The 25,733-nt window shown below is 37.1% G+C and overlaps 1 protein-coding gene across 6 annotated transcripts in view; it reads right to left on the bottom strand.

Moving 5' to 3' along the window:
• Cdc14 (cell division cycle protein 14) overlaps positions 1–25,733 on the bottom strand; it is a 1,408,510-nt gene that overhangs the window by 253,008 nt on the left and 1,129,769 nt on the right. The window lies entirely within an intron of this gene.

Below are 25,733 nucleotides of genomic sequence, written 5' to 3'. Positions count from 1 at the left end.
ACCGAGACGCCAAGCTAGTCTCGATCTGCCATCAAGGGTCCTTGGTTCGGCCAGGACATAATTAATTCGCAACTTCCAGCAAAAGGTAACGGCAAAATGCCACACCAAATGCGTACCTGTTTATCATTCATCACTAAGGTTCTGACTACGTATCTAGAGGAGGACTACCTACATGACACGTCATAGGTTGCCTACTGTCAGTTGCAGCTCTCCGCCACTGCATTTCCAGAGGACTAGTTCCAGATCACGTCAATTACAATTTCATCCAGTCTTCAATTCGATTTCTGTTGTGTGAGTAGGAACATTCTTCGTTCATCGTTGGCCACGATGAGGACACTTTGAAGACCCCGCTTTTCACCTCCCACTGTTCGAAGTGAGATCTCAATCATTCAAGTGAACATTATTCACCTCCCAGTGTCTTGACAGTGCTTAGTGTTTGTCAGTGCATTCAGTGTCTACACAAACTATGAATGTATCTTATTATTATTCAGTGTTCACAGAAACTAACAGTGAAAAACTAATGACATACACTAAAGGCATTGTTCAGCCATTTATCTTCCAGTTGGTGGGGTAATGTAATGAAACCACGAACTAAGAATGAAAAATTCCTCACTAATTTTATTCATAAAAATCATAATATCAACTCTGTTGGTGAAACTAAACGAAGTTTTTTGTAACATCTTAAATTTTGGATACGTGCATAACATTATTTTTAAAAATCACAAGGACAAGTTTCGTAATCTCTTTAAAATCGTTTGAAGCAGAAGCAAGGTGTTTGCAATAGTCAAGAACCTCCTGTAGTAAACTAACATTGTCAGTAGTAATTAACATTTGGATAAAATCATGAAAAAAATGAAAGCACACCTCAGGGTTATTAAAGTTCAAAATACTTTTTAATTTTCCACCATTAGATAACAATATTTTTATCATCTTCCTAGGATTTTGAAAATTTTAAAATACAAAATGATAGCTCTAGGCATATTAGAAAACAAAAATAATTCAGACAAACAAAGACAATTACTTCATATAAAATGACTAGGTTTTGTAACCAAAACAAGATTCTGCGTTCTGCATCCTGGTCCCTCCATCCTACATCGAAAAGAAAAAGTCTCTAAAAAAAGTACAAATACAGAAAGAGAGACCATTGTCTGGTCTAAACTAAACAGAATCTGTAGTAAGTTAAAGTATGGCATTAGAGAACTTAAAGTGTCTATTTGCATGTGACATGATATTGGGAGATTTCTAAAAGTGCCAGGCAAATTTGAATGTTTAAATATTTAGCTTATCTGTGTTATAATTGGCTTAGAATTGGGCGAATTTATAAATTATCTGTTATGCAGTTAAGCTAACATATTGTCTGATTTTGAATTCAACACTACTGAATGTTGACAGGTAAATAATTAAATTGTTACAAAAAAGTGTCCACTATATTGCCGTTGTAAGCCAATTATTTAATGAATAAAATGTCATTTGTGATCTAAGAGATTGTCATCATTCGTTTAATTTCACTCTTTCATTTGATAACTAATTCACTGTTTCCTTTTAGTAATTGATAGCTATTAACTTGATCTTTATTTCTTTAATGTTTTAAATTTTTTCAAGGTACGTTACAATATGATCATCTTCTGCACGAGTTTCTGCAGCGGCAAAAACAATTTCACGTAGTATTGTCTATTTAAGAGAACAGTTGTTAATTACTCACAACCAGACTAGCAGTCCGAAAATATGAGCAGCACGAAGCTTAAACTCACACAGCACACACATACCTTGCGCAAGAGGAAAACAACGAAGTTCGTAGTATTGTTTGGAGTTTCATAAATTTGCAGAGAGTAGTCCAAGTTCGTTCGCTGCAGTTGTTGTGAAATAATATACAAGTTTACAGGTACGTAGAATAAAAAAGTGTAGCTTTTTGGAGCTATAGTTAAATCAGGGTAATGGATAATAAGCTGAAACTTGGTATATATGCGTTATATATAATTTGTTACTAGATTTATAGTCAGATCTGTATGGAACATAACGAAAGTTTTTTGTTCACTTCTTTTCTAAAAAAATAGTTGTCAACCACAACACGTTAAAATATCATTAACTGTCAGTGAAATATGAGCTTTTGAATTCAGCTTAATATGGGCACACATATTTCTTTTGAAAATAATGAAAGAAATGGACGTGAGGAGCTTTTGCAGATGTTAATTAAAGTAGACATTCCGTAATAACATAGTTTGTAATAACATGGATAATACAAATTCTACAATCTTCAAGTTTATAATCACCTTGGATACATTTCGTGTATTTCCAATCTATCACTCTAGCCATGTATGGGATGGGTCACAGTTTGTGTGCGCGAAGAAGGTGAACAAGCAGACATCCTTAAATAAATCTGAAGCTCGCAGACATCCATAAATAAATCTAAAGCTCAAGTGGATAATAATAATTTCATTGAATAAAACGCCAGAAATGCTACGCCAAGTAAGAGGACAGTCTCATCCACACAGTGTGAAGAGAATGAAAGTATTTGCCGTACTTGTGAAGGAAAGTTTAGTAGAGACTCCAAAGGGGAAGAATGGATCAAGTGTGATATGTGCCAAGACTGGTATCATGTCCTTTGTGTGAAAGTTCAGTGCCTTAAGTTCCTTGTTTGTGGTTATTGTAGCAGATTTAATGCCTAGTTATTTACGTCACACCAATAGACGGACTCTTGAAATGAACAGTTTTACGTGTATCTGCAACTATTTTTTGCTCGTTATAGTAATCATTTACGTTTTATTTCTTCTTTTGTACAGTTTTTGTATCTGCTTTGTATTTTATGTCAAAATATTAGAAAAGATACGCTGCTCATATTTGCCCTACGAAGTGCTCATATTACCCTTGTACTACGGAAAATATGAGCACCGCGCACCTACCTTACTAACCTGTTTATTACTCACGAACAAAAGTACGTATAACCTTGTACTTTTTAGCGTTTGTAGACGAAAGGTCAGGCTTTGTTTGGTGAGACTTTTTACTTTCTGTAATACATCATTTTTTAGATATATTAGTATTTTCATTAACTATGCTCATATTTAACTGACATCCCCTATATATATATTACAGGGTGGCCTATTTTAATCCTTCGACGGCCATATCAAAAACGGTTGAACATAAATGAACTGAGCAAAGACTAAAAGAGGAAATACCATGGGGCAAATCGAATGGTGATGTCGCGGTGCTTTCCAGGGACGCTCTTCAAGGGGTCCCGGGGCCCAACTTTAAAATGTTAAATAGAAACATGGGGCGAGTGACACCTCGTTCGATAGATCTTCATCTAAACAGCGTTCTGGCAAAAGATTGTTCATATGGGTCACCGTTTTCAAAATGGCCGCCAAGACATGGTGCCTGTATCAGATAAAACGTCCAATACCACTAATATGAAAACGGTTGAAGATAATAACGGATGAACAGAATAAAACTCCTATGGAAAATCACAGAGGGTATTTATCATTCCAGGGCTCGAAAATGTTGCAACAGAGGAGATGATGATTAGAGTAAAAGTGCCATAATGCAAAAAAGGAAATCTAGTTCCAAAAAAATCATCGTTCCCACGTCCTCCGTAATTAGGTGAAGCGGGACGGGAAGGAACGGTGAAATTGCAAATGAGAACCTTAGTTTTTGCAAATTGTATCTACACAACAAAATTATCTGAAATGTGTTTTTATAACAGACACATGTCTGTAATGGAAAAAAGTAGGTAAAATTCTTGTTAAATGGTACCTTCCATTTTGATTGCAGGCAATGATTTGTCCAAAAATGAATCAACTGAAATGCGAAACCAATTTGTCGAACAATGCAATTTTAGAACAACGTGTACAAACGTTGGTTTTGCTAAAAAGTTGTCTGCACAATATTGGTTCATTTCCAGTACCAGTCCCAGCAGAGTACCATTCATTACAGTACCAGAGCCAAGTGTTTTAGACTAACCATACCTATTGGAAGTAAAAGTGCGGTTTTCATTTGAGATTTTACCATTGATTTTCGCTTCACCCACTTACGGAGGGAGATCGGAAAGATAATTTTCCAAGAATTAGATTCCCTCTTTAGCATTATATTACTTATACTTTAATAACCTTTTTCTCCGTTGGATTATTCTCAAGGCGTGGAATGATAAATACCCTCTGTGGTTTCCTATACGAGTTTTATCCTGTTCATTTATCTCCAGCCGTTTTCATATTAGTGGTACTGAACGTTTTATCTGGCACAGACACCACGTATTGGCAGCCTTTTTGGATACGGTGACCGATATGAAAATTTTTTTGCCCCAACACTTTTTAGTTTTTAAAGGTCTATCGAACAAGATATCACTTGACATATGTTTCTTCCATTGACAATTTTGAAGTTGGGCCCTGGGCCCCCATGAAATGCGGTTCTGGGGGTCACCACATTATTCGACGTGTTTTATGTCATTTTCCTGTTTCACCTTTTATTCTGTTCATTTATCTCCAACCGCTTTCCTATTAGTGGTACCAGACGTATCTGATATAGGCGTCATGTCTTAGCGGTCATTTTAAATACGGCAACCGATATGAAAAATCTTTTGTCACAACTCTGTTTAGTGTTTGAAGATCTATCGAACTCGCCCCATGTTTTGATTTAAAATTTTAAATTTGGGCCTTGGATCCCCATGACGGGCGGCCCTGGGGGGCACCACGACAACACCATTCGATGTGCCCCCATGGTTTTCCTATTTGAGTTTTTGTTTGGTTCATATATGTTCAACCGTTTTCATATTAGTGCTACTGGACGTTTATTTGATACAGGTAACACTGTTCAACAACGAAAATGTAAATTGAACAAAATCAGCTAATTCTTATTGATTTTGTGGTGCTGATCACGAATTTGAAAGTTATTTTCGAATATTAGCTCTACTTTTCGTTTTACCGGCATGTCTAATAATAACGCTTTAAAAATAAATATATTCGCTTCGTTTGGGGTAAAATGTTACACTGATCCGGCAACGCTGGAGAAACTATATGAACGCTTGGTTTCATTGTGTTCCTTATCTCAGTAGTGTTCTGCTATTGTTAGAAAAGACAGGTTTAGTGCAGTTATCAGCGTTTTGGGTGTGACGTTTGTGTAGTGCAGACATAAAAGTACAACTACAAATACGCAAAAATAATGGTATTTCGAATGTATATTTTTAAATAGTTGTCGGAACTATTTCAAGTGACATTTCGAGGATTTCAATGAACAAAAATGCCGCGAAATTGTGTAAACAGTGCGGATAGCTTCTGCTACGTGTGTGGGGAAGTGACATTTTCCACACAAAAGCAGACTATAACACCACTAATAAGAAAAGCCTATCAATATTACTTTGGTTGTAAAATTGGAGACCAAGATAAATCTTGGGCACCTCACATTGTAACACTTGTGCCAGCAATCTAAGAAATTGGATTAATGGGAAGGGGCGCTCAATGCCTTTTGTAGTGCCCATGATTTGGAGGGAGCCAAGCGACCACATCAGAGACTGTTATTTTTGTATGGTTCCTTCCGTCAAGAAGGGAATTTCCACGAAGAAGAAGCGGGCCTTGATCTATCCTAACATTCCTTCTGCAATGCGCCCTGTTCCACATGGAGAAGGACTACCTGTTCCTGACCCACCTGAAGAATACGATCTTTTTTCTGATGATGATCAATAAGTTGAAGCTCCTGAATCAAGTACATCGAAGGACCCTACGTTTGTTGTAGAAGAACCTCCATGTGAACCACATAGACTTACTCAAGAGGAACTAAGTGATCTAATCAGAGACTTGGACCTCTCGAAAAGCAAAGCCGAAATTTTAGTGTCACGCTTAAAGCAATGGAATTTATTGCAGGAAAAAGTAAATATTTCAGTGTATCGGAATAGGGAGAAGAAGTTCACTTCATTTTTTACTATGGAAGACACACTTGCGGCATGTACGGATGTAAATTGTCTCATGAGGGCACTTAAAATTAATTACGAACCTACGGAGTGGAGGCTCTTTATAGATTCGTCCAAGGTGAGTTTAAAGGCAGTGCTTTTACATATTGGAAATGAACTTCCTTCAATTCCTGTAGGTTACGCAGTTCATATGAAGGAATCTTATGAAAACTTGAAACGTTTACTTCAAGCTATTAAATATTACGATTTTCAGTGGCTCATTTGTGGTAACCTTAAAGTAATAGCACGGTTGCTAGGTATGCAGTTAGGGTATACAAAGTACTGTTGCTTTATATGTGAATGGGACAGTAGAGATCGTGGATCTCATTACCGCAAAAGTGATTGGAGTACCAGTAAAAACTCTTCAGCCGGGAGTGAAAAATGTGCAGCATGAACCACTGGTAGATCGTAACCGAATTTTGCTTCCCCCTCTACATATTAAATTAGGTCTTATGAAAAGTTTTCTTAAGAGCATGAACCAAGAGGATGAGGCCTATAAGTACCTAAGAGGACAATTCCCTCGATTAAGTGATGCCAAAGTTAAAGAGGGTGTTTTCATAGGGCCACAGATTAGGCAACTATTCAAAGATCACAAGTTCGACGAAATTCTCCAAGGTGAGGAGAAAGCTACGTGGGAAAGCTTGAAGAGTGTTTGTTCACAGTTCTTGGGAAGACACCGAGCAACAAATTACAAACTGGTAGCAAAGTTGTTATTGTGCTACGAAAATCTTGGTTGCAATATGTCTCTGAAACTCCACTTTCTTCATTCACATCTAGACTTCTTTCCCGAAGATTGTAGAGCAGTAAGTGACGAACATGGTGAGCGTTTCCATCAAGATATTGCAGCCATGGAGAAGAGATATGAGGGAAAGTGGACTACTGTTGGATTATTGCAAGGGATGCTCCAGATGTAACCTACAAAAGGCAAGCCAAGCGAAGACGCTCAAAATAAAATAAACATAATCCTGTACAAGGGATCACTTGGAACTTTTGTCTACATTGCAGTGTAGTTCTTGCAAAAAAGGTATTTGTACATATTTTTCATGTTTTGATGTTAATACTGATTTTTATTACGGAATTGTTCATGTTTAACTTGACTACGGTTACTTTATTTTCTGTATCGCTGTGAAACTGGTATTTCCGCAATTTTGAAAAAGGAAGTACAAGGGTATAGAAAGCTATAGGTTAAGGTACTTCTTAACTCCCCAGCTTATCACATCACAGTGAAATAGATAAAAAAAAAAGTGAAATGTGGGTCTTTACAAGGATTTTGCTTAAGTGTTCTATAAATATTAATACATTTGTATATATACAGCTACTGTTGTACAAGGGCGTTTTTTTTTACAACCTGAACTAAGAAAATTCTTCTATTATATTTCCTTTCATATTATGCTTAAATGAATGTAAAAATCGCAATTTCAAAGAATTTACATACTTTCGATCAAAATTTGTTGAACAGTGTAACATATCTTGGCAGCCATTTTGAATACGGTGACGGATATGAAAAATCTTTTGCCACATTGATTTTTAGTTTTTAATGGTCTATCGAACGAGGTGTACCTCGCCCCATGTTTCCATTTAAAATTTTAAAGTTGGGCCCCGGGCCCCCTTGGGACACCGCGACATCACCATTCGATTTTCCCCATGGTATTTCGTATGTTAGTTTTTTGATTTCATTTATGTTCAACCGTTTTCGAGATATTTCCGTGGAAAGATTGAAAGGTTGCGACCTCTACTTATAGAAGCATGGACTGGAGCTTTGATCATAGTTGGCGCAGAAGGAAGCAGAGAAGGTCTGCAAGGGGCTTAATTGGGACGGAATTAAACCACAGCTAATTATACAGTTTTTCTGTAATATCTTCAAAATAGACAAAAGTACTCGAAAAGTGGAAACAGAGTGGGCTAGATAATATTCATATACCGTCACTATGACTCACAATCTACTTTCTCTCTGCAACTAATTATAGATTCGACCCTTATTTGGGGCTCTATAAAATTCTACTCTCACGATGAACAGTGTGAACCACTATAATGATATTAATATTATATAAATACATTCTATCAACTACAATTGTATTGCGTGTAGGTTATAACATAATGCCATTTTAATAATGCTATATGCAGGGAAAGTCAAAATGATGGACAAGAAGACATATATATTCAGAAATTAATTGTGTGAAATCTAACAAACATATGCTACTATGAAACGTACACTAAGAAAGGTAAACTGTCGAAATTTTCTTGGAAAGTATTCACAAATGCTCTATGTGAGCACCTCGCGTAACACGGCACACATCAAACCGATAGTCTATTTTATGCCAAACCTTTTCCAGCATGTTACGGTGAACATCAGCAATTGCTGTTGTGGTGCGGGCACGCAGGTCATTCAATGTTGTTGGAAGTGATGGTACGTAGAATGATCTTTTACAAAACTCCACACGAAGAAATCGCATGGAGTCAAGTCATGTGGACACTAATCACAGATTTGTTTACATGATAATGAAGCACACAGAATGATAACTGCCTTCCATTCAACACCATTTTCCTTAACTGCTGACTTCTAGCGATAGAAAGTGGAAACAATGGGTGGAAACTAAACTTTGTAAGTTAGCCTTTCGTAGCGCATGTCTCACAATAACATATTTTTTATTAGATTTTACAGCATAACCTTCTGAAATAGGATCCATCATTTTGAGTTGCCCTGTATAATTATTAGCAGTTTACGTAATATATTGACACCTCTTATTATTTCATGTTATAGCCAGGGACGTAGTGTCCATTAAGGCTATAATGCTAAGCTTATCCAATTATTTATACATCAGCCTGAAATTTTATTCAAATGGGTTTATTTTATAATACGCTGGTTAAACATCAAACGAGTTGAAGTGAAGCTTCTGCAAGAACGCATTAAAGGCTATGGGCTGCTAGCCTTCCGCTTCTCTCATGGAATTCGGAGAATGGGGCGGTGACAATCACTTTCGCGCCACTCTCAGCAGACGAAAACTATCTATGCAATACACAAATTCAACACGATGTAACGAAAGTGGACGAATACTCACAAAGATGACCAAACGCTAGCCTTTCGGGCGTTCGGGAAGACAAAAGCAACAGACGTGGTCTTGTCAGGAAATAGAAAACAGAAAAACTATGAAAAATTTAGCAGTTCGAATTCAGTAAAGAAAATCCAACGAAAAAAAAAAGAATAAAAGTATGATATCATGAATAGTACCTTATTCCGCACTGGTTTACGTTATCGCAACGCAAAATTTTAATTTTAATTTGCGGTAATTGGTATAGTACTTATAATTGCTTGTACCTTTCGGGTTGCGATCAGCAAGTTTGGCGAGGACCGATACGAATGAGTCCCCAGGTGAGGCATGCATATATATATATATATATATATATATATATATATATATATATATATATAAAATAGTGCTATGTAAAGGATAGCTATTTCCGTAAAAACATTTAAGTGTAGAATTGATTCTGCGCTGCAGCACTATTATTCTGTATTAGTACGCTGATATGAGATGATGTGGGTGAAGTTAAGTTTCTGTATATGATTTGGTGAATTTATACTTAAATGTACAGTAGGTTTATATCCGTTTTTAATTTTTCTTTGACAGTGTAATTTGTCAGTTTTGTGTGATATGCAAGTATGTAGGTGTATTAGTGAGGTGACATAAGTAGATTTACTAAGGCATCGTGAAACTTAGTGGACGATCCCATTGAGAACGAGTCATTTCACCCGTATCACAACAAAGGAAAAAGTTGAAACAAACAATAAGCAACGCACTTCATCTCTTTCGCTTCTGGAAAATGATGAAAAAGAAGTAGGACATTTCCAGTCTAAGTGGTACCATACAAGAGTATGGTTAACTGGAAGAGCAGAGAAATGGGTAATATGTTTAGTTCACTTTACACTCATACATACATGCAACAAAGTTTCATGCGAGTGACAATGATCGCAATGGGACAGAGCCCCTTCTAGCCATTCCCTAGCTACGGACCTGATTTCAGCCTACCCATTTCCAAACTTCACGCTACGTTACTGGTTATAGCAAACTTCCAGAGACTAGATAATGAGTCTGTCTTTCTTTTTTTCTATGGAATTTTGCAATGTGTTGTAAATTTTGTAAGCTGATCAATATGTAAGTTAATAAGCCACATATTTGATGTGTAAACGTATCTGGGTATCTATTAGGTCCATAAATTACTATAAAGCATATATTCAAACCCCTAATATTTTTCGCTGAAAAAAGTGTATACACACACACACACACACACACACATATATATATATATATATATATATATATATATATATATATATATATATATATATATATATATATATATATATACAGACTGTTCCATAATTCGTGTAATTTCCTACAGCACTGGGAGAAGATCAAGTTTTCACACTATTAATGTAAAATTTCGCACTCTTATTGAGAAACATCTGAATTTTTCAAATTTCTAAAGGAAATACGTAAGAGAAAATTGCTGTTTAGCACCCATTTTGGGCATTTAAACACAAAGGTTCATTTTCCTTATGGGAGATTCAATGTTAAATTTTGGAAGCAGTTTTCTCTAAGAATTATTTGTAAAGATTTTGGGGCAAATCAGTTGTATTTTTCACAGAATGCAAAACCACTCATTCACAAAGCTAATGAAGCCGTCTCAAACATTATTTTGGGAAGGCTTCCCTTTTTGGGGGCAAGGAGCATAAAAAGGTGGTGGGTGATGTGTTACCAAAATCACAAAATTTATTTTTGGAATGCCAGTGAGCGTCAGATTAATCACGAATGTCACAGAATTAATGCTCCAATGCTCCTTACATGTAAGTGACTGATAATGGGGCTACAGCCCCCTTTCAAAAATAAAAATCCTTAGTAGGGACATACGAGAAGAATGTATTTTTGTTAATTAATGTGAAATTTTAATTAATGTGAAGCGTATCTTTTCCCCACTACTTACGCTATAACTGTATGTTCCCACTTTCCACGCAGTAACTTACTCGTATACTGCACATGTAAGCACGGCAGGAAATCGTATACTATGGAGACATGGTTGTATTAAAAACAAATGTCTCGCGAGGATAAGGGTCAGTATGAGTAAGTCTATACCATAAACCCAAGAAAACATGTTATTCCTTTTAGAAAACAACACTTTCTTGGCTAAGTTGTCATTAACTAAACTGTTTAAAGATGTCATTAATCTAAATGTAAGACAGATAAAATGACCTTACTTTTATTCAGCATGCCCTCGTGAAAGAGCAAGTCATGAATTAATGAGATTTACTAAAGCCACTGTGAACACCTCCAATATATCTGGAGTGATCATCTCCACGCTCTGGACAATTCTTTGTTTTAAGTCATCTACATTGTTAAATGATTTTTGATAGAATTTGTTTTAGGAATCTTCAGAAGAAAAAAAATCTCATGGAGCAAGATCTGGACTACTTGGTGGCCATTCGACACTTCAGTCCATAGAAATAAGTTATTCCCGAGACTTCTCTTTTAAAGAAAATTATAGTCGTATTTGAGCGATGTAGGGTGCTCCATCTTGTACGAATCATAATTCATCATTTTGACCTAAATATAAGCGATCTTGCTCGACAAGTATCTTCTCCCTAAGTAGTTTTTGGTATGATGCCTATGTTACATTTTCATGAAAGAAGAAAGGTCCTCAGTAGCAGTTATGCCACACCAAAGAATGATCCCTCGTTTGTACAGTCAGCGACAGTAGAAACTGGAGGTTGGATACATAAGAAATGATAGCTTTTTCCAGTAGCAGAATAGTTTCACTGTATGTCTGATAGTTGGACAACCAACATGACAGCAAATACGTGCCCGAAAACATAACATGCCAGGATATTCCTCCACTTGGAGGAAAAAGTATTAGTATCTGAGAGCATCACTTACAGAAACAACCACGAGATAAATCTGCAGAAATTCCATTCATTTTAAGATCAAAGAGATAGGAATTAATGCAAAGGAAACGAAAAGAATAATACGCATCATGCAGAGACCGAAAAAGTATGGAAAGCTGAAGAAAATGAGAAAAGAAGGAAAGAGGGAAAGGAAAGAGCAAAAGACATGGGAATAAATTAAATTTTAACACTTAAGGATAAACAGTGTCCGTCTTTCCTCCTGCCCCTTGTATCCGTCCTGGTTTTTCTCCCTTCATAGGATAAATCTCATTCAGCACCAAACGCAAACATCAGTTATAGTGTTTAATTCCTTGAAAAAAGTTTAACTCAGTCCGGACCGAGACTCGTTCCCCGGACCCTTAGAATAACAGTCAGACGCTGTAACCACTTACCTACACACGCTATAGGAACCGCGTTTATAAACCAACCATTACCAGCGCTGTTATCAAACGTCTTAAATCAGCCAAAGTCGGGAGTTACTCCAGTTACACTTGAAGTTTGAATTTTATTTACGGCCTTTAGCCATCTACGGCAACAGGCCCCATGCTTTCATTAAAAGCATTTGTTCTGTAGATTAAAATCAAGAATAACTTAATCTGTTACTTACTGTTGTCAATATATATATATATATATATATATATATATATATATATATATATATATATAGAGAGAGAGAGAGAGAGAGAGAGAGAGAGAGAGATAAAAATCGGATTAATGGGGGTTAAAAAAGTGATTTCGTAACTGCGAAATGAGTCCTCAAGACGGTGATCGCACCATTACTGACATCTGGTAGCGGTGTTACGTAACACACACATTAGAAATAAAGCTTCGAAACGTCAAGTTGCACTTTGTGCCGTGGATAAGTCGGTAAGGTGTCTGCTTATTGAATAGGCAACTCGACTTCAAGTCTCGAGTACACCAATTTCTTTTTCCTTCAAAATACATTTCTCTATTTTTATATATGTTATTAATAATTGCTTTCTTGCATTTTTTGTAAATTATCTTAAATTAGTGAAGGTTCAGTAAATCAAGAAGGTTAAAATACATATATATGATTGTTTTACATATATATGATGTTAAAATACATATATACATATAAAAGTAATCCAAAATGACCAATATTAGTGTCAAATACATAGTTTTCGCGGTCGCTGAAATCAATGGTGACACTTCCATTAGCAATGAATTGCAAATTTAATAACAAATGTATGCGGACCGGGAGTCAGCGGCAATGGGGGGGGGAGAAATACCGAGACATGTAAAAAATAGCCTATAATGACCGATATTAGTGACATTTATATAGTTTTTGCGCTCGCTGAAATCAATGGTGACACTTCCATTAGCGATGACTTGCAAATTCAGCTACTATTGTATGCGGGCCGCGGGTCAGCGGGTAGGGGATACCGAGACATGTTAAAATAGCCCAAAATGACCGATATTAGTGTCAAATTCAAAATATTCGCGGTCACTAAGATCAATGGTGACAATTTTATTAGCTATGACTTGCAAATTCAGCTACTATTGTATGCGGACCGAGGGTCACATGTGGGTGGTACCAAGATGTAAAAATAATCCAAAATGACAGATATGAGTATCAAATCCATAGTTTTCGCGGTCGCTGAGATCAATGGTGACACTTTCATTAGCGATGACTTGGAAATTCAGGTGTAATTGTATGCGGGCCCGGGTCACATGTGGGGGGAGGTTACCGAGACATGTATCAATTATCTAAAATGACCGATATAAGTGTCAATTCCATAGCTTTCGTGGTCGGTGAGCTCAATGGTGAAACTCCGGGCGCATTCACCCCATTCGGCTAAGGGCCGGAAGTCAGGGAGGGCGACACCGAGACACGTAAAAGTAATCCAAAATGACCGATATTAGTGTGAAATCCATAGTTTTCACGGTCGCTGAAATCAATGGTGACATTTCCATTAGCGATTACTCAAAATCAGCTATCATTATATGCGGTCCGGAGTCACCGGGGGATACCGAAACATGTAAAAAAATCCAAAATGATCTATATTAGTGTCAAATCCTTAGTCTTCACGGTCGCTGAGATGAATGGTGATTCTTCCAGTGGCGTTGACTTCTAAATACAACTCCCATCAGCTGGGGACCAGAGACGTTCTTTTTAACTTTCAAACAGGGGTATCTCAGGGCGTGTTTACAGTGATATGTAAAAGTAATAGAAAATTACCGATATTTTATCGTTTCGTTGTTCAGTATGTTTACATAGATATTTTATCTGACCCTTGCGAAAAGTGGGTATTTCAGCTAGTTATTAATAAATGCAAGATACAAATTATTAATAATATACAGGGATAACATTTTTAAAGCTGACGCCCGAAAGGCAAGAAGAAGTGAACCGAAGTGAATGAAATTATGCACAGATATTTTACACACAAAATAAGGGAATACGAATTTCGTATTTTCCTGGAAAAAAAGATGGTTGGGTGGGGCACGGAGCCCTCAGAACATTTGATCACGAAAACATTGTAAGCGTTAAAGGTGCCTCCCGAAATATTATAAAATACTAGATATACTGTTTGTGCTTACTGTTGATCTTCCAAATTTAAAAAATCGGATGGATACACTTGTGAAACACGAAAGGTCTTATTTTATATATCCAATATCTACACACAATTTATTTCGCTTCTGTCCACTCCTTCCGCCACCAGACGCCTCGGTCCACCCAATTTTTTTTTCTTTGCAGGAAAATACGAAACACGTATTCCTTCATCTTACCTCTACAATATTTGAGCACAGTTTAATTCACTTCGGTCCGCTTGTTTTTGCCTTTTGGGCGTCAATTTTCCGAATTTTGTGTGGGGGCCTTTTCCCCTTTACCGTTTATCCACAGAAAATAAAAAAAAAACGCATTAGTTTTTTTTCGCATATTGTCCTACATAAATTTCGTTGCAATTCTTCATGTTCTGTAGGCACTTCTGGCATTCTGTTATTAGCACTTTTGATATTTCGTGATCAAACATTTGGAGGGGTCTGTGGCTTACCTAACCGTTTTTCCAGGAAAATACGAAACTCGTATTCCCTCATTTTATCTCTACAATATATGTGCACAATTTCATTCACTTCGGTCCACTTGTTATTACCTTTCGGGCGTCAACTCTCAAAATTTTGGGTCTGGTTTATCGCCCCCTGAAACAACTTTACCACAGAAAATAAAAATACACGTATTAGTTTATTTTATGTGTAGTATCTACCTACCAAATTTTATCAAAATCGGAGTGTTACACTTTGGAAGTGTTACTTGTCAGTCATTGTAGAACTATTTTCCTTGTTTTTCCATCAATAAGAAATTGCTTCATAAGTAAAGGGTCCAAATGGATGAATCGAGTTGCGGGATGACACTTAGTGCGACTGATAGAGGATATGGAAATATGTATATGTGCAAAGTTATAAGGGCTGAACGCCATAAGAAACGGAGGGGGGTCAAAATTGATGGGAGGAGGGCTATGCTATGTTATTGAAATACATCAAATAAACTATTGAATCATGAAAATAGTGAAAGATAGACAATGCAAACGGTGATAGTTTCTCATATTGACAGAAGAAAAATGGGGAGAGTAGATCGCGAAACCTCTGGCGGCACCTTCAAATCCGCCATTTTGAAATCTGTTATAATTTTGGAAATGGAAAGGTAGTGATGTGATATATCAGTTAGGGCCAGCATGTTCTCAAAAGTCAATTATGAACTTTAGTGATCGGTATCTGTACTTAGTTGTTAGATTTAGGATAATCTTCATAGTTATTTACGAAAATCTAGGAGACTGATACTCGTATGTTGAAAGTTTGGACTATCACGAAAACACATGTAAGTTGAACATGTCCAAAGCCAAGAAAACTAATCTCTAAATATGATATTCAAGTTGTATATTATTATATTTCACTGTCGAATATCAAATTTCACTGTTAGTTTTCTTGGTTTGTAGATATGAATTATTTTTTGTCCATAATACGACTAATAATGCTAAAAGACTCACAAATCAAATTTAGTTCGTACCTTCAGCATTTCTTACAATCAACGTTCAATTGTAGTTCTTAGCCTTTCAAAATTATGAGCCTCATAGACTCCTTCTTTCTTACAAATATTAGTATCAATAATATAACCTATTGAAAAATTATCTTAACGGTAACCCACCGACAAACTGATAAATTCACTAAATCGCCTACCCCGTATGCTTTCTTCTTGTATAGTACTAATTATATATTTATATTGTAGTTGACAGAGATTGCCAATATTGATAGAAATATCTGGTTAAAATGCTAGTAGAGGAATTCCCTCTTCAGTACAGAAATTCCCTCCTTACATCCTACCGCAATTTTAGGCGAGATGGGATTAAGTAAAATGGGAATTCCCATCTCGCCTAAAATGATAGGCATTCTTATCTTGGAGATATAAGTGGCTGATAAATCGTTAGGCTAAGTGGGATTAGGCTAGATGGGATGGAATCATCTGAAAATGTAGGGGGACGGTAGGTAGCGGCATGACGTCACGCCGTACCCCATGCCTATCTGTGTCCACTGTAAATGCTTAGGAAGTGGGGGGTCGCCATACCCAGTTTTTTGGAGGTGGGGATAGGGTCCCCCGCGTTCCCACGCACTTTTACCCCTGCTGCTAAGTATTAATTGCTGTGAGGACTAACGAAAAATATTGTGATAAAAATATAAAATAATAATAATAATAATAATAATAATAATAATAATAATAATAATAATAATAATGGATCTGAATGATAAATATATTTTTTTCAACTTTTATTACAATTGCTGTCTGTTCCAGTGAATCTGGTTATATTGTTTTTGCAAGGAATAAAGAGGCTTCAAACAACAAACTCACAACTGACCTTGTGTCTGTTCTTTTTAAAACACAATGTTACGAGGCACAGAAGCCACCACGCCTGCGGTGTGCTTACTTTTTTGCCTCAGGCAGCTTTAGTACTAAAATTAAGACTTTCATTCTGTCAATTTATGTGTAGCTATCACTCAGTCACACAGGTTCTTTGCAACGCTGAATTTTACAAGAAAGGTTTTGTTCATCGGATAGGAAGCGAAGCCAATCGTACGTTATAATCCCTTCCCCTCTTTTGCATAGTGTGTGAAATTTAACTTGTATACTGTAGTGTTACAGAAAAGAGAATGCTATTTTTTTTAATGACATTATCGAATAAGATTGACCATTATTACAATATATTCAAGATGAAAAATATTCATTTAACAGTCGTCGTACTTAGTTGTCTGCACTGAATTTCCCATAATGTGCTTTCTTCTTTTCTAATATGAGCTCCGAGATTCTTCGTGGCTAAGTGGTTAGCGTACGCGCCTTTGGCGTGAGAGACCTGGGTTCGACCTCGGTGTGAGCTCATGTAGTTCGGATTTCACGATTAATCAGTAGGTCCCGTCTCATATAGCCTCGCTGCTGAAAGGGACGACAAAATCAAATCAACTCATATTCAGCACCATAAGAGATATAACTCCGAGGGGAATTTTGTCCCTGGAAAACCTCTCAAAATCATCAACGGTACGAAATATGTCTGCAATGCAAGATGTCAATCATTTCCAACTCTATCTCTGTGACCTAGTTTCCTTTTCATGTTTTCAGTAAACTAGACAGACAAAAGGAAGAATAGAGGCTTTCTTCCAGAAAATTGTGTTCGAGGGTGGGGGGTCACACAGGCCCGTATCCATGGGGAGTCTAGGGGGAAGGGCTCACCCTAAATTTTTACATGAGAATGATTTATGAGCATTAAAGTAGTCAGCCATTAAGATTTTTTCTTTTTGTTTTAGGATGATACTAGATTCGACTCCTGGTGTAAGCTCAACTTTCAGTCCTGTGTCATTTGCAGGTCTCGTTTCATACAGATTCGTTGAAAAGCCTCTAAACATGTGCTATGACTAGTATGCGAACTAAAGTTTTTTTTAGCAAAAAGAGAAATTTCTTGCTTTAGACTCTGCCCTGTAATCCAGTTTTTCTGGAGGCGAGATAGTATGGTTGGGAACGGCCAATCAGATTCAAGTTCCGAACCCACATTAAAAAGACCTTCCTTTATAACCTTCGTGTTGTATAAGGACGAAAAACAAAAAAATACTGATAGCTCCAGTAATAGATATTATGGGAAAGATTTAAAAAATAGGTGGTTTTGAAATAGAGAAAGGACAATACCTGAGCTTTATTAGTATTACTAGCATATATTACCCGCTTTGCTAAGTTGAAATGAAAATTTAAAAGCACAACTACGTATTTCATATGTTTAGTGCCCGTGAAATATGCTGTTTTCGTTTTTAATGGCATCGATTTAAACAACATCGGAAAGATCATTGATCATCTCGGCGACCCCAAAAATAATCGATTCGACACCAATAATGGTCATTTTCGGTCATTTATACGTATATTTCCTTCTCTCCCATGTTGCGGGCCATGGCACACGTTGTCCTCATCTGAAAATATCTAGATTCGACACTACTAATATATATATAATTAAGAAACAATATGTTTGTGACTCTAAATCTCCCGAAGCGCCCCACCGATCTTGATCAAATTTGTAACATGGATGAGTTTTACGGCTGGGCTGGTTAAAGGCTATTCACTTTGAAGGTAGAACTTAGGGGGAGGAGGTGTAAAAATAAATAAAACTTAATATTTCCGTAACTACTCTACCGATCTTGATCAAATTTTCAAAATACATGAGGCTCAGGCCTGGGATCGTTTTTGTAATTTTAATTTAACGGAGCAACGTGGGGGCCGTGAAGGAGGGGAGATATATAAAAATCAATTCATATAAGACTGAAAGTGACTATTTTTGTAACTTAATAACTCTTGAACTATATCTTGAATATCCGACCGATCGCAATCAAATTTTCAAGATATATGAGGTTTGGATCTGGAAACATTTTTGTAATTTCACTTTAACGGTACATCCTAGGGGGTGGAGAGGAGGACATATAAATAGAAATTAATAAAACCTAATAACTTTTGAACCACCCAACCAATCTCCATCTAATTTTCAACAAATATGAGAGTCGGGCCTTGGGTGTTTTTTTTTATCGTTTCACTTTGACGAGCCAATGTAGGGGAGGGGGAGGGGGAGATATATGTAAAACAAAAAAAAATAAATATGACTGCCTTTGTGACTTCATCACTCTTGAACCACCCGACCGATCTAAATCAAATTTTCAACATACATGAGTGTAGGGGCAGGCATTACTTTAGGCTATTCACTTTGACAAAGCAACGTAGGGGAGAGCGAGAGGGAGAGAAATTTAAAAATGATCAAAAATGACCGATATTAGTGTTGAATCCATAGTTTTCGGGCCCGATGAGACAAACAGTGACACTTTTGATGCTGTTTCAATTCAAGTTCAGCCCTAATAGTTGGGAAGGGGGTACAATGGAGGAGAGTGGTATAAACATTTAAAAATGATCGAAACTGAGTAATATTAGTGTCGAGTCAATAGTTTTAGGATTAGCTGAGATTAACAGTGACAATTCTGATTCTGTGTGCCAAAGCACGGGGGAGGGGGAGCTGTATATAATAATAATCAAAAATGACCAATATTAGTGCCTAATCCATAGTTTTCGGGATCATTCTGATGAACTGTGACAGTTTCGATCCGGTTTAACTGCAAAATCAGCTCCGCCACTTGCGGGAAGGGGAGAAAGTGATATATAAAATGATCGATAAATGCCACTATCAGTGTCAATTTTATAGTTTTCTGGGTCGCTTAGATGAACAGTGGTACTTTCGATCCCGTTTAAATTCAAATTCAACCCCACAACTTGGGGGAGAGGGAGAAAGAGATATTTAAAAATAATGGAAAATGACCGATAATTAGTGCTGAATCCACAATTGTGGGGGGTCCCTGAAATGAACAGTGACACTTTCGATGCCTTGGCCCGCAACATGGGGGAGGAGGAAATATACATATAAATGACCGAAAATGACCATTATTGGTGTCGGATCCATGATATTTGGGCTCGCCGAGATGATCAATGATCTTTCCGATGTTGTTTAAATCGATGCCATTAAAAACGAAAACAGCATATTTCACGGGTACTAAACACATGAAATACGGAGTTGTGCTTTTAAATTTTCATTTCAACTTAGCAAAGCGGGTAATATATGCTAGTAATACTAATAAAGCTCAGGTACTGTCCTTACTCTATTTCAAAACCACCTATTTTTTAAATCTCTTTCCCATAATATCTATTACTGGAGCTATCAGTATTTTTTTGTTTTTCGTCCTTATACAACACGAAGGTTATAAAGGAAGGTCTTTTTAATGTGGGTTCGGAACTTGAATCTGATTGGCCGTTCCTAACCATACTATCTCGCCTCCAGAAAAACTGGATTACAGGGCAGAGTCTAAAGCAAGAAATTTCTCTTTTTGCTAAAAAAACTTTAGTTCGCATACTAGTCATAGCACATGTTTAGAGGCTTTTCAACGAATCTGTATGAAACGAGACCTGCAAATGACACAGGACTGAAAGTTGAGCTTACACCAGGAGTCGAATCTAGTATCATCCTAAAACAAAAAGAAAAAATCTTAATGGCTGACTACTTTAATGCTCATAAATCATTCTCATGTAAAAATTTAGGGTGAGCCCTTCCCCCTAGACTCCCCATGGATACGGGCCTGTGTGACCCCCCACCCTCGAACACAATTTTCTGGAAGAAAGCCTCTATTCTTCCTTTTGTCTGTCTAGTTTACTGAAAACATGAAAGGCAAACTAGGTCACAGAGATAGAGTTGGAAATAATTGACATCTTGCATTGCAGACATATTTCGTACCGTTGATGATTTTGAGAGGTTTTCCAGGGACAAAGTTCCCCTCGGAGTTATATCTCCTATGGTGCTGAATATGAGTTGATTTGATTTTGTCGTCCCTTTCAGCAGCGAGGCTATATGAGACGGGACCTACTGATTAATCGTGAAATCCGAACTGCATGAGCTCCCACCGAAATCGAACCCAGGTCTCTCACGCCAAAGGCGCGTACGCTAACCACTTAGCCACGAAGAAGCTCGGAGCTCATATTAGAAAAGAAGAAAGCACATTATGGGAATTTCAGTGAGAGATTTTTTTTTTCTTTTATACAAATCATATTGTTGTTTGAAGCCTCTTTATTCCTTACAAAAACAATATAACCAGATTCACGGGAACAGACAGCAATTGTAATAAAAGTTGAAAAAAATATATTTATCATTCAGATCCTTTATTATTATTATTATTATTATTATTATTATTATTATTATTATTATTATTATTATTATTATTAACATACTTTTGAATATACACGGCGAAATTACTGTATAATATGTTAATCTTTATGTAATTTTCCTGCATTGAATGTTATTTAGTTTACTGGCCTGGTACTTACATCCTGTAACTTTTAGTAGTACATATTTTGATTTAGTTTGCTTCGGAGATACCTAACTTGCAATAAAAAAGGGTTCTCATTTGAAAAATCAAAGTTGAGCCCCCTGGGTCCCACACAGAGCCGCACATATTTTGACAGGCACGAGCTTCCGATAGTTCCTTTGATATCCTGCAACTTTTGTACCTTCTAAATTTTCGAAAAAACGCATACTATCCGAGATATTTAGCCGTTCCGGAACTTTTGACAAGCACGAAATACAGTATATATATTGTTTTGGTTTGCGGCCTTCACCAAGGTACCCATAAGCTAAATTTGGTAACTCTCAGCCCAGACCCCAGGCTGGTCCCGGTAAACGCTCCCCATGAGAACCAATGGTTCGAAATTAAAAAAAAACGCTTCCTCTCGACGACCCCTCTATTATGACCCCCGTTCCTAGCTGATTGAGGCTAAATTTCAAAGTAAACGCGATCTTAAGTTTCACCATTGAGCTCAGCGACCACGAAAGCTATGGATTTGACACTTATATCGGTCATTTTAGATAATTGTTACATGTCTCGGCAACCTCCCCCCACATGTGACCCGGGCCCGCATACAATTTCATCTGAATTTGCAAGTCATCGCTAATGAAAGTGTCACCATTGATCTCAGCGACCGCGAAAACTATGGATTTGATACTCATATCTGTCATTTTGGATTATTTTTACATCTTGGTACCACCCACATGTGACCCTCGGTCCGCATACAATAGTAGCTGAATTTGCAAGTCATAGCTAAGAAAATTGTCACCATTGATCTTAGTGACCGCGAATATTTAGAATTTGACACTAATATCGGTCACTTTGGGCTATTTTAACATGTCTCGGTATCCCCTACCCGCTGACCCGCGACCCGCATACATTTGTTATTAAATTTGCAATTCATTGCTAATGGAAGTGTCACCATTGATTTCAGCGACCGCGAAAACTATGTATTTGACACTAATATTGGTCATTTTGGATTACTTTTATATGTTTCGATATTTCAGTCCCCCCCCCCCCCGTGACCCCTGGCAAGGAGCCGAATAGCGTGAACTTGGAAGTTTATTGCGAGAGGAGCTTAATTATTGATTTCAGCGACCGCAAGAATTATGAATTAGATACTAATATCGGAAATTTTCTACTACTTTTACATGTCCCGATAAACGCCCCCTGAGACTCCCTGGTTCGAATTTTGAGAAAAACGTTTATCTTTGATCTGGAGCGTGGACCAAGGTATTTGTGACTAAAATATGGTAACTCTCGGTGTATTTTTCTGGTTCCCAAGCCGGTTCCGGTAAAAGCCCCCCTGAGACCCCCCTGGTTCGAAATTTGAAAAAACTGCTTCGTCTTGATCTGGGGCCTGAGCTAGGTACCCCTGACCAAAATTTGGTAACTCTCGGTCCACTCGTCTGGTTCCCAGGCCGCACACAGACAGACAGACAGGCATACAGACAAACACACAGACAAACTATTTTATTTATATTAGATAAAGAATTAATATACTGAATATCAGCTATCCAACTTGAACGGCTTGCGAGATACTAAATTTTTCGCAAAAATTCGGACCCTCTTAGAATATGTAATATAATGAAACAGATACTGTATGATAACTTCCTAGTTGAGATTGAGGCTTAAGTATATACCAAAAATCATTTCATTTGACTTTGCTATTTGGATATGATGATCATGCACACATAGTCACATTCAATTTTTTATATAATAATTCATATATTACACATGATTCAAACATTTTTCCCACTAGTTAGCTCCTCTACGAAATCACAGGCTGCGTCTCAAATAAGTCCTATTGCTATTATTACAATTGCAAATATCAATATCTAAAATTGCCTGAAGTTCTTTTGTCAATAGAAACAAATGAAAAGAAAAAGGATGCCTTGAAAGTAGACAAATTCACCAGTGTTCAGAAGCTGTCTACAATGCACTGAGCAGAATGAGTCTGTGGGTCGTAATACGTTGTTAAGTCAGAGTTGGTCCTGGTGGGTGGGGGGTTGCAGTGGGTCACGTTTATTGACCCGCGGCCCCCCGACTTGCTCCATCTCTGGACTGTACATACGGATAAAACAATCATATATATGTATTTTAACCTTCTTGATTTTACTGAACCTTCACTAATTTAAGATAATTTACAAAAAATGCAAGAAAGCAATTATTAGTAACATATATAAAAATAGAGAAATGTATTTTGAAGGAAAGAGTAATTGATGTACTCGAGATTCGAACTCGAGTTGCCTACTCAATAAGCAGACACCTAACCGACTTATCCACAGCACAATGTGGAACTTGACAACAGTAATATATATTGACAACAGTAAGTAAGCGTATAGATTAACTTATTCTTGATTTTAATCTACAGAACAAATGCTTTTAATGAAAACATGGGGCCTGTTGCCGTAGTTGGCTAAAGGCCGTAAATAAAATTCAAAATTCAAGTGTAACTGGGGTAACTACCGCCTTTGGCTGATTTAAGACGTTTGATAACAGCGCGGGTAATGGTTGGTTTATAAACGCAGTTCCTATAGCGTGTGTAGGTAAGTGGTTACAGCGTCTGACTGCCATTCTAAGGGTCCGGGGAACGAGTCTCGGCCTGGACTGAGTTAAACTTTTTTTTCAAGGAATTAAACACTATAACTGATGTTCACGTTTGATGCTGAATGAGATTTATCCTATGAAGGGAGAAAAACCAGGACGGATACAGGGGGCAGGAGGAAAGACGGACACTGTTTATCCTTAAGTGTTAAAATTTAATTTATTCCCATGTCTTTTGCTCTTTCCTTTCCCTCTTTCCTTCTTTTCTCATTTTGTTTAGCTTTCCATACTTTTTCTGTCTCTGCATGATGCGTATTATTCTTTTCGTTTCCTTTGCATTAATTCCTATCTCTTTGATCTTAAAATGAATGGAATTTCTGCAGATTTATCTCGTGGTTGTTCTCTAAGTGATGCTCTCAGATACTAATACTTTTTCCTTCAAGTGGAGGAATATCCTGGCATGTTATGTTTTCGGGCACGTATTTGCTGTCATGTTGGTTGTCCAACTATCAGACATACAATGAAACTATTCTGCTACTGGAAAAAGCTATCATTTCTTATGTATCCAACCTCCAGTTTCTACTGTCGCTGACTGTACATTGATACTTCTGATCTCACGTTAGACAGCACTAATGACTAATATCTTGCATGTGATGAGGACACTGAAGCATTTAAAAAGAATTTGGCTTCGTCAGAAAACATCACTTAAAACAAGAGCATAGGGTTTTCATTTAATTTCTCAATGAACCAGTTACTGAAATAAATTCGAATACCATACTCACTTGCACAGAACTCAGAAATCATTCGGCCTTTCTATGGTTTTATCTTCAAGTTTCTTAAAGTTCTTTGTAGCCTAGTGTCTTAATATTTAAGCCTAAACTTCGAAGAACAAGGGATTTCCACGATGAACTAGTAACAGATAATATCACAAGTTTTTTTTTGTTTCTTCTGTAAATACACTTGGAGATCTCTGTGCTCTTTTTCTAGATACAAGATGGACACTGTGAAAACAATTACGCGGAACTGTTTGTACAAACGGTGAATTTGCACATCGCGCACTATTAGTCTGAGTTCTTACACTATAGGAGATCTTGTTGCTTTTGCAGATTTTTCTGGTAAAATATAATGCTAATAATATTAGCATGCTGATCCCCAGTTAAAGACTGCGTGATCAAAGAACACTACAGTGTGAAAGTACTCTAAAAATATAGTGGAAACGACAAGTATTCCACAAACGATTAAAAAAGTCTACTCACCAGATTCATGTGCTATATAATGTGCGTTTCCGAAGAAGTCGATCGGGTGTTGAGTACAGACACAAACTCCTATTGAACTGTCAACGTAGGTCGTAAATCATTGGTGTGTTGCGATAAGAAAAGATCTGAAACTGTTGTCAGTGCAGATAAACAAGAAGTTGAGCAACAATTATAAGGTGGTTTACGAAACAAAGGTTTGTTGACATTGCTTAAAATCAATTTACACTGGGGTGCCAAAGGATGTTTCGGACAATGAAGCTGAGTGTTCCAATCCTCCTTAAAGACACGTCTCGGCCTGCATTCCGATTGGGCCAAAAGAAGCATGAAAGAAAATAAGGTGGTGTGGATATTTATTGTGGTTTTCAAAGTGATTTTGGGACCGGGTAGGGGAAGTTGTAGCCCCCCAAGGACCACTGGCACGTGGAAGTAGCTTCTGAGCGTTAATTCTGTGATATTAGTGATTATTTTTACGCTCGCTCCAATAACATAAATGATGTTGGAGCTATGTTGCCCAATAAGGAGGAATGGCCGTAATAAAATTCGAGACTCATGCACCATCATAGGTACAAGCGAAAGAGTAAAAATGCAAATTTACCGCAAAATTCTTACAAATAATTAGAGAAAACTGCTTTCAACATTTCACAAT

This window comes from Thermobia domestica, chromosome 6 (genome assembly GCF_964235325.1).
Source record: "Thermobia domestica chromosome 6, izTheDome1.hap1.1, whole genome shotgun sequence".
Lineage (NCBI taxonomy): Eukaryota > Metazoa > Arthropoda > Insecta > Zygentoma > Lepismatidae > Thermobia > Thermobia domestica.
Note: the sequence above shows the minus strand (reverse complement) of the source record. Positions and strands in the feature narration are given on the sequence as shown.